Below are 8,838 nucleotides of genomic sequence, written 5' to 3'. Positions count from 1 at the left end.
TATCCGGTTAGCTCCTTAGTTACTGGCACTTCTCCTCTATTCTCCTTTATTGCAGGGGGAATTGATAGAAATGCTTCATTTGCTTCAGTCCTGGGCACATAAATTTGGACTTTAATTTGTCTTTCCCCTGCTGATCAGACAGTCCTCTCAGTGCGGGAGACTCAGACAGCTACAGTTGCTGTCTAGAAGTTGCAGCAGTCAGCAGTCTTGTAGTTTTCTGTTTTAACGGTGTTTCGAAAAGCACAAAATATCCGGCATCTCTATGAAGGAGAATGCACATAAAAATGGCTTTTACGGTTTTAAGCTCAGTTAGAGATTCAGAACTGGCAGGGGTGTCCATGAAGAAGATGCTGGCTTTATCTCGGTATGTGTCCTGAAATAGACAGTGACCCCTATAACCTCTTTCTCCCACCCAGCACCAAAACATCTCCTTCACAGCTCATGTCAGCACCTCCCGGGCCCAGTACGAAGAGATGGAAGGTGCTGCTTGGTCTCTGTCTGTCTCTGGTGTCATTCCCTGAGTTCAGGGCTTTTTTCAAACTGGTTTCTCAAGCCCCTTTCAGGAAACACCATAAGCCTTCCCAATCTAAACTTTTTGTAATAAATGCTAGTGCTCACCATATAACATTAAAAGCAGAGCCACAGGTCAAAGGATCCCCCCTAGGAGATTTCAGAGCATAGTCACTGGGTGAGAGTATTGATTTTCTACATTGCTAGACTTGGAGTAAAAGGTTTTCCTCTTGAAGGGTCACTGAGGACCATGAAACTTAGTTAGAGAACACTGTTATAAAGTACCAGTTTCATCTCCCAGCTGTCTGTGCCCAAACAAACCCCAAGGGAACATCATTTTTTAAAAACCATTAAATAATTAGGAATCCTGTTCAGCAATGAACTAAAGGCCTAGGTAGACAAGTGCAAATTAAGAGCAGGTACATGTAGATTTGAGAATGTGAGCTGTTGTTTAACATAGAGAACTTGATGTTTGTAATCTTCTCTTTTGAATGTGGGATCCTTCAAGAAATATCTGGAAAAAAATAGTATTGTTATTTACTGCAGACTTTAAAAAATGAGTATTGTTATTTACTGCACACTTTTATCTAAGGCTACATACGTAATCACAAGTCAACCAGCAAAAAATACAGTGTACAAAGAATTAACAAAATATTTATCCAACATATTATACATGTACACACAAAATGATAGCTTCCAGCATCAAAACATAAAAATATATGCACAGAATGACTTCCTTTTGTTTGTTTCCTTTCTTATTTTCCCTTATCCTTGCCCGCTCAGAAGTCAATCTTCTAAAAGAGCCCATGAAAAGCACCTGTAGGATCTTAAACTGTCAATTTCTGAAATGCCTACAGGTGAACCACATGTAAGATGGCACAAAAACACACTTTGCATAGGTTAAATCCCAAACCCATCTTCCATTATTACCCCTTTAACAATGCTACCACCAGATTACAGCAAATTAAAAACCAGGAGAATTACTGGTCTGATTATTGAAGACAGTTGCAATGACATTTCTAGCTACGAGGGTTTTAATAGTCTTACATGTTCGTTTTAGCAGCGCATACTGATAGATGCTTCCCATCAACCTTTCTGTTGATGCTTCAACCACTTTTTTTCTTTTACATGAATAAAAGAAAGTGAAATATTTTTGGAGCTGTCTAGCGGTGAGGCACGCATCACGTTTAGCTGATTGGGTGTCAGGGGAACTGTGATCTTGGAGCGGAAATCAATCCCCATGATAAATAAATCACAGCTAGTAAATTCAGACAACAAAGAACAAGGAGGAGAAGGAAAGAGGAAACAGCATGGGAATGAAGGAGCTAATTTTGTCTGGAGAAAAAAAAAGAAATAAAAGTAAAAAATAGAAAAGAGAGAGACCAGTCAGTTTATATAAAATAAAGCCCTGTAAGACATCAGAGGTTTCTGCACACAAAACATTAAAAAAGGATTTAATAAAATTGGTGGAAAAGCCATACGAATGTGACAATCCCAAACATACAGTACATTACAGAGTTGTCTGTTTCAGCAGCAGATTCCAGAAAGCTGATCATAGCAGGCATGGGGGTGCAACACCCCTTGTCCCAACCGTTTCTAGCACCATTATTGCTGCTGTTGCTGAGAAGGCTGGGCTGCTAGTTGGCACCTCAGCCCCCTCTGCTTTCTCTCTGGTTCACCTCACATGAGGAGGATCATGTTGTTCGCTGGTCAGGGCCAGACCTCACTTCCTTGCCAAGGCACCTTTCAGAGAGGTCACACCTATTGAACAATTAACATTGTTCATTTCTTAGTTATACATATATAGGATATTTATTAAGGTCTTTTTCAGTCAGTTGCTCAAAGAATTGACTTCATTAGAGTTACAATTACCCATGAAACACCAAGGACCCTGGCTAGAAGTGTTACATTTATGCAGTTAATTGAGCAATTACACCAGCTATGTAACCAAGAACCTGGGTGGAACAAAAACCAGATAACAGCAGGCCCTCGAGTAATTGTGTTTGATACCCATGCTCTTAATCTTTAATGTCTGTGGCTTGTGCTGGATCAGTGTTTCATCCATGGTGTTGTCCTGCCTTGGGCCCTGTGCTTCTGGGGTGGGCTCTGGGATGCAGAATAATACCTAGAATGAGAGTTTTTCTGATGATGGCTTGATGAATGAAGGTTGATGCTCTGAACCATGCTGAGATGTCAAACTTTACTTCTAATTTCATATCATGTGGTACAAAGTACACTGCCCAATACCATGGCCTGGAGTCTGACACATGAGAAGGTTATTCCAATCATCCACCTCAGTCATTCTCTAGGCTCCAATTGTTTCATGGGCCACTGTAAATCAAGGGCAGGATCATCAGTAATGTTCTGCTACCAAAACCTTTACAGTATTCCCTGCACTTTTTAGTATTGAATTCATATTGTCATCTATTTTCAAACTATATTAGGCTTATTTAGTAAATTTGCCTGAATAAACAATTATTGCAAATAGCCGAGGACTTAAATTAATTTATATTAAATAATTTGGTATTAAATTATTTTGCTCTGCACTTTAAAAAAAGGGAACACTTTTGGCAAATGATTGCATATGCTTACAGTATTATACAGTAGTTCCTAAAACTGAATCTGGTTCTAGGTGATTGCAATAGGGAAGACGACAGCTTTAGGGGACCATGTTCTTTCACATCTCATGTAGATCTTGTTGATTAAGTGTAAAATCCAAAATGAGGAGCCAATCAGGTATCAGGGGTAGTGCCTGTTTGGTTGTGGTGAGAGGTGAAAAAAGACAGTAACTTAGCCATCTCTCTTCACCTCTCCAGTCCAAGCCTTCATCTTCACTATCACTTAAGACTCCCTACGTTATCTGAGATCTCGTGGCTCCTGCAGGCCACACAGACCAGTTCTGTGTAAGGGTTAGGGTTATGGTGAAGGTTAGGGTAATAGATAAGATTAATCATAGTTAGGATTAAGGGTGGACTTTGAGTTACAATTAATGTCATGCTTAGAGGTGTGAGGAGGTTGAAATGTAAATATCACCTGAAATGATTTAGAAGAAGAGCAGATAATGTGCCACTGTATTTGCAGTTGCAGTGCAGGATTGAAGGGAACTACTGTTTATTCTTTTTCTTTCTAAAAGTTGGAATCTCCAAATATTTTAATGCCTCCCAATTTAAAATCACCATTTTTTGTTTCAGATTTGAATGTCTGGAAATGACTCCTGTACCTGCTGGAGAGAGAATGAGACACGTGCATGCGCCTCTGATATGCTCACCTGCAGAGTCAGTTGGCATTTGACACATTTAAGGGTCATTGCACGATCACCAAGGATGAAGCAGGACTTATTTGGTGGACAGCTGAGAGTGGTTTGATTTGCCTATCCAAACCCAGTCTCTGTCAGCTAGTGACATGACCAAGGTGGAAATCTCTGATGTCCAAGCCATAGACATCCACCACACTCACTTCCCAGTTGAGTTGCTCAGCACTGGTTTTTGCTTTGACCTTATTCACCAGTTTTTAACACATTCTCTAATGTTTTTTTTGCTGACTTGACTATTATTGTTAATCATTTACTGTTATTTGTTCTTGGTATTCCTCTAATTTGCAATGATCTGCTACAGTGGGATTCTGTATGTGATCTGTTTTCAAGATAATGAGGCACTCTGAATTGAGACGAACAGGAGCTGTGCTACTCAATGACACTATGACAAGACAATGATGGGCTGTCAGAAAGAAGCCTCACCATGCCTCAGACGAAAAGAGCAATCACCCCACCCAGGGCAGAACTGTCAGGGCTGCCTACAGCCAAGACTTCAAATTGCTTTTTGTATTGCAGGATTTCAATCATGCTCTCTATATTTATACATGCATATGTCTTTCATTGGAGTGTCTTGTAAATTTTCTGTATGGGTTGTAAGTACAGAGAGTGTGTGAGGCTGTGTGACTGGCTGGCCAAACCCCAGCAGCTCTGTGCTGTAGCACACTGCCCCCTCACAACCTCCCACTGGGACTGTGGGACAGGCATTCCTAAACTTCACAGTGCCCACACACACACTGCCCACACACACACATCATTGGCGCATCTAAACAGTTGCTGCAGTGCAGCCAAATGCCCACTGTCATTTTCTGGATTAAAAAAAAGGTTTCAGAAACACAATGCATTCCTTCACGCTAAACTACCAGTAATTCTGTGTTAACCTGTTTGAGTCAGATGATATGAGAGCTTATGAAAAGCCTATAAGAAGGTTTTAAACCTTTTTTTTTTCACTGCTTGGTACCTCTTAAGTCTCTAATTATGCCAACCTTGATTCAGCCAAATGTAATATTGAATTAGGAATTATGTTCCTGAAGTGTTTCCATCTACTGTACTTGTATGATGAGATGAACATAGTCACTTGTAGGGCCAGATAACACACAGCACCACTTCCTAGACAGTGGCAAACTCCTCTATGCCAAATGACTGGGTCTTCAGTCATGAGAGAATTCAACACTGTCTAGGTTTCAAGGTGAAAGTGGGTTGATGTCACTTCTGTAACATCCACAGTGCCAGTGGGCCCTGTTTCATTTGTTAACTATATTACAGAGGTAGCATGTGAAATCAATTAAATGAATTTATTGTAATATTTTGAATGAAAGAGTTTTCAGTGAACATAGAAAATGTACACTGATTAGATATGTGGATCTCAAGATATTCCATACTAGTGTGAAACATTTTATTTTTTGTGATGCATATTTATGTCTTCCAGTGTGTATCTTTACATACAAGTACATACAGTTATTGTAATTAATGTAAGTACAGCATGGTTTAGATTCAGGGAAGAAAATGTATTTATTATATTTAATTGTATATTTTTCTGTAAGAGTTTAATTGCAAAATTGAAATAGACAAGTATCCAAATGAGCGCACGATGAAAGCAGAGCAAATTCTGCTCTGTGCTTGTGATGTTTTATTCAGGATTTCTAAGAGATTGCCTAACCTTTTCTCTGTTTTCCTGCTGTTGTCTGCCAAAGCACACCCTCAGGAGACCTTAAAGGATTTATTAAAGCAGAAATTAATATCTGCAACGGGATACTGCCTTAGAGATATTCCGATATGTGCATATTTTATTTACTTCTGAATATTCTGTTGTGAATCTTCTCATGATCAGTGGTTGGATCCTAAAAACTGCACTTCCCTCTCTGGTCTCTCCCAGGGCCAGGGAATAACAGTCAAGCTCTGGTTTTGGCTGAGATTCTGCTTGGCCTCTGTCCAATATGCACACCTGCTGGAAGCTGGCACATCCCCTGCCCATTCACAAAAGAAGCTGGAGTGGTTATAAAAAGCAGGACTGCAAAAGAAAAATGTTACAACTTGGAGCCTTAATGTACAGAAAGTCCTCTGTGTAAAGAACACATTGAGTGTGTTTATTTGAACAGGCACTACAATGGTCAAAGTTTAATCTGATCTATATAAGACGCAGACAAGCTCCTATGAAAAAAGACTAGTGTCCTATTGTGACTTGATTGCTATTGACAAGGAATGATGTCACTGCTACAGTATTATTGTACATCTTCTTGCATACAAGACCACCGCATGTCTTTAAAAGTTTGTGAGTATGTAATGTACTCTGTATGTGGATTAGTAAGGGCCAGTGCTCAACATGCAGACTGTACTATAGTGCAGAGAGGACTGCTAAAGATATGAGCTATATGACTGGCTGAAACTAAATGGAAACACTCACTTGATTGGAGTAGCACAGAATTCTTAAGTGCTGCTAAGGATGATAGGAATTATGTTTTGTGGGGGTTTTCCTGAAACTGTTCAACTTCCAACACAATAATGACAACTGGAGTTGGATGGGTGTGAGTCTTATACTTATATACTGTACGACAGCACTAATTGTCAAAGCTGTATTGATCCGTGTTTTAAAACCATGGATCTACTGCTTGTTTTGTGGGCCATACAGTGAATGAGACAGCCTGAGTGCAAGCAACCCACTGAAATTTCAGCACAGGAATGAACATCCTTGTTCTTCCCAGAAGCACATTTTTAATAAATTGCCCAGGGCACACACAGTAGTACACAGAAACACCAATTAACCTAGCCATCATGCCTTTGGATGTTAGAGAAAACCAAGAGAAAGCCTACACAAAAATAGGAAGATGCAAACTCCACATTTGCCTTAGAGCTGTGAGGTAACACCACTAACAGCCAAGATATAAAACCTGTTCTGCATGAATATATCCATTTGTGCAGTTGTCTACATTAAGTTCAACTTTATTTGATTTCAGCTTTCATCTTATGTAATCTACATTTATTTATTTTTCATACCTGTAGATCATTCAAGGTTTTGCAGATTTTGACAGCAGCTTTTAACTTGTCCTTGCTCATTAGCAAATTTCCTATCACCTTTGGAAGTTTGTTTAATACACTGAGATTTAAATAACACTAACTTTGATCTTTCCATGTAAAAAAAAAATGCTGCCAGGAAATGACCTAACATGAGAAAACGTCGATCATGATACCTCAGTCGTCCAGCAGCATGTGGGGAAGTCTGGATGGTGTCGATTTCGGAACCCCAGCTACATGCAAGATGACGTCAGTTGTGCCAGTGGGTTGCCTGTGCCCGTAGGAAAAGCTGGTGGGAAGTGCAGCAGGCGGAGACAGTGAGTGCAGGTGCTGTTTCTTTTTCTGTACAGAAATAGATTAACTTGGTTTCTGAAGCCAGGCTGTGCCTATGTAATGAAATGCCGTGTCAATGCACAGCGCCAGAGCAATACTTTATATGTCTTGGTTTCTGGTTGCTTTTCAGTGGATTCTTCCCCCACATTCAGTACTTGGCAGAGAAGTAATTCTGCTGAGTCACGACTGCTAAGAAACAATTACAAACAAACAGAGTATGTTCAGAGCATCTTCTCAAACAGATGAGATTATTCATAAAAGGAAACTTAAGATGGCTTCCGGGGCAAGCCAGGGCTTCGAGTATTTTCTTATGTGTAAAAAAATATAGACTTATTTTATATATGAAACTATGTGTGGAAAAGTACAATCCTCACATTAAGGTCCAATGACTCATACTTAAACAAAGATCATATTTTCCGTTCACATTTATAGCAATAATGATAACTTATCATCTTGCAACACCTATAATTTCTCTGCTTAATTTAAATGTTACATCACCATTTGCTTCTATCCTGCTGTTTTGTTCTTCTACTGTTATGTTAGGATTTAAAAAAAGGTATTATTTTGAGATGTCACACAGAGATCCACATGTTCCAAAACTCAAAAACTCTGGAGCCCATAAGAAAACACTGCAACGCTGAGTTGAACCAGCTGCCTGTGCAAAGACCTGTAGTTTCTCTTATTTCCCAAAAGCAGTTGCAACAGCAAGAGTCCTTCCATGAACATTACACACTCAGAGCCCTGCTTGTGTCTGTAGCGCAATAATTAAAACCGGATTAATGACAACAGCAGGATGAACAACTAGCCAGGCCCTTTACAAAATGATTGACAAAATGTCTAATTACTGCACAACAGAATTAATCTTAACTTGTATGCCACTTTTTATTTTAAAAATGGGATGTTTTCCAAGAGTGGTGAAGCTATATATTAAGTGACTTTAATTAAGCAGGATTACAGAGTAATTAATTAGCTAATTACCAATAAAGGTTATGGTCAAAGTTAGTGTTGTGGCGAGGAAACACCACAACAGTCACTTTAAGATGCTTAAAACAATGGCAATTAGCTCACTAAGTTAGTTTAATTCCTGGTACATGACAGAGATACAAACAGGCTCCCTGAATACAGATATTCTGTTTTATTCAGAAAAATAAAAGACCTCTCTTGAAAAAACACACTATATGGAAAATTATAAGTGTAAAAATGTTTCTTCTGGGTTATTTTTTTTCTGATAGAAATGAAATGTTCTGAGAAAACAACAATTAGCTGACTAAGCAACATTTTACAGTGAGAAATAATCTGACAGAATGACCTTCATAGGATATACAGTATGTAAAAATAGGCAGGGAAGAATAGTTTGCATTAGGATCAATATCACTTCTTTCTGTCTACTTGTGGACAATGGGACAATGGGAGAGGGCATTCAATTTTGGGTGCTTTATGTGGAACAGGTATTGGGAAAAGTGGAACAAAAGAGTGCTTTTGAACTCCTTAGAACATATTAAAGGATCCAAATAAGAGGTAGTCCTGTAGTCTAAGAAGATTTTAAGGAAACGTTTAGTTCAGTTCAGTTCAGTTCAGTTCACTTTATTGTAATTCTGCACTTATACAAGATATACAAGAGAGAACAAAATATAGTTTCTCCTGGGCCGAGGTGCACAATACACCAGAACAGT

General features: G+C 39.1%; 1 long non-coding RNA gene across 3 annotated transcripts; it reads right to left on the bottom strand.

The window, feature by feature from the left end:
* Positions 1–1,392: 1,392 nt before the first annotated feature.
* On the bottom strand, positions 1,393–7,708 carry LOC148676747 (uncharacterized). Of its 3 annotated transcripts, none has more exons than XR_015928270.1 (4): positions 7,664–7,708; positions 7,009–7,351; positions 2,521–2,635; positions 1,393–2,271 (listed from the first exon to the last, which is right to left on the bottom strand). It is a non-coding gene; the product is annotated as an uncharacterized LOC148676747 (long non-coding RNA). The 3 variants fall into 3 exon arrangements; XR_015928273.1 differs by lacking the exons at positions 7,009–7,351; positions 7,664–7,708 and adding exons at positions 5,481–5,530; positions 5,616–6,990; XR_015928263.1 differs by lacking the exon at positions 7,664–7,708 and having other exon boundaries at positions 7,009–7,657.
* Positions 7,709–8,838: the final 1,130 nt, after the last annotated feature.

This window comes from Lepisosteus platostomus, chromosome 2, assembly GCF_059453375.1.
Source record: "Lepisosteus platostomus isolate fLepPlt1 chromosome 2, fLepPlt1.hap1, whole genome shotgun sequence".
In the NCBI taxonomy this organism is placed as follows: Eukaryota; Metazoa; Chordata; class Actinopteri; order Semionotiformes; family Lepisosteidae; genus Lepisosteus; species Lepisosteus platostomus.
The sequence above is the reverse complement of the archived record's forward strand: the minus strand, read 5'-3'. Positions and strand labels throughout refer to the sequence as shown.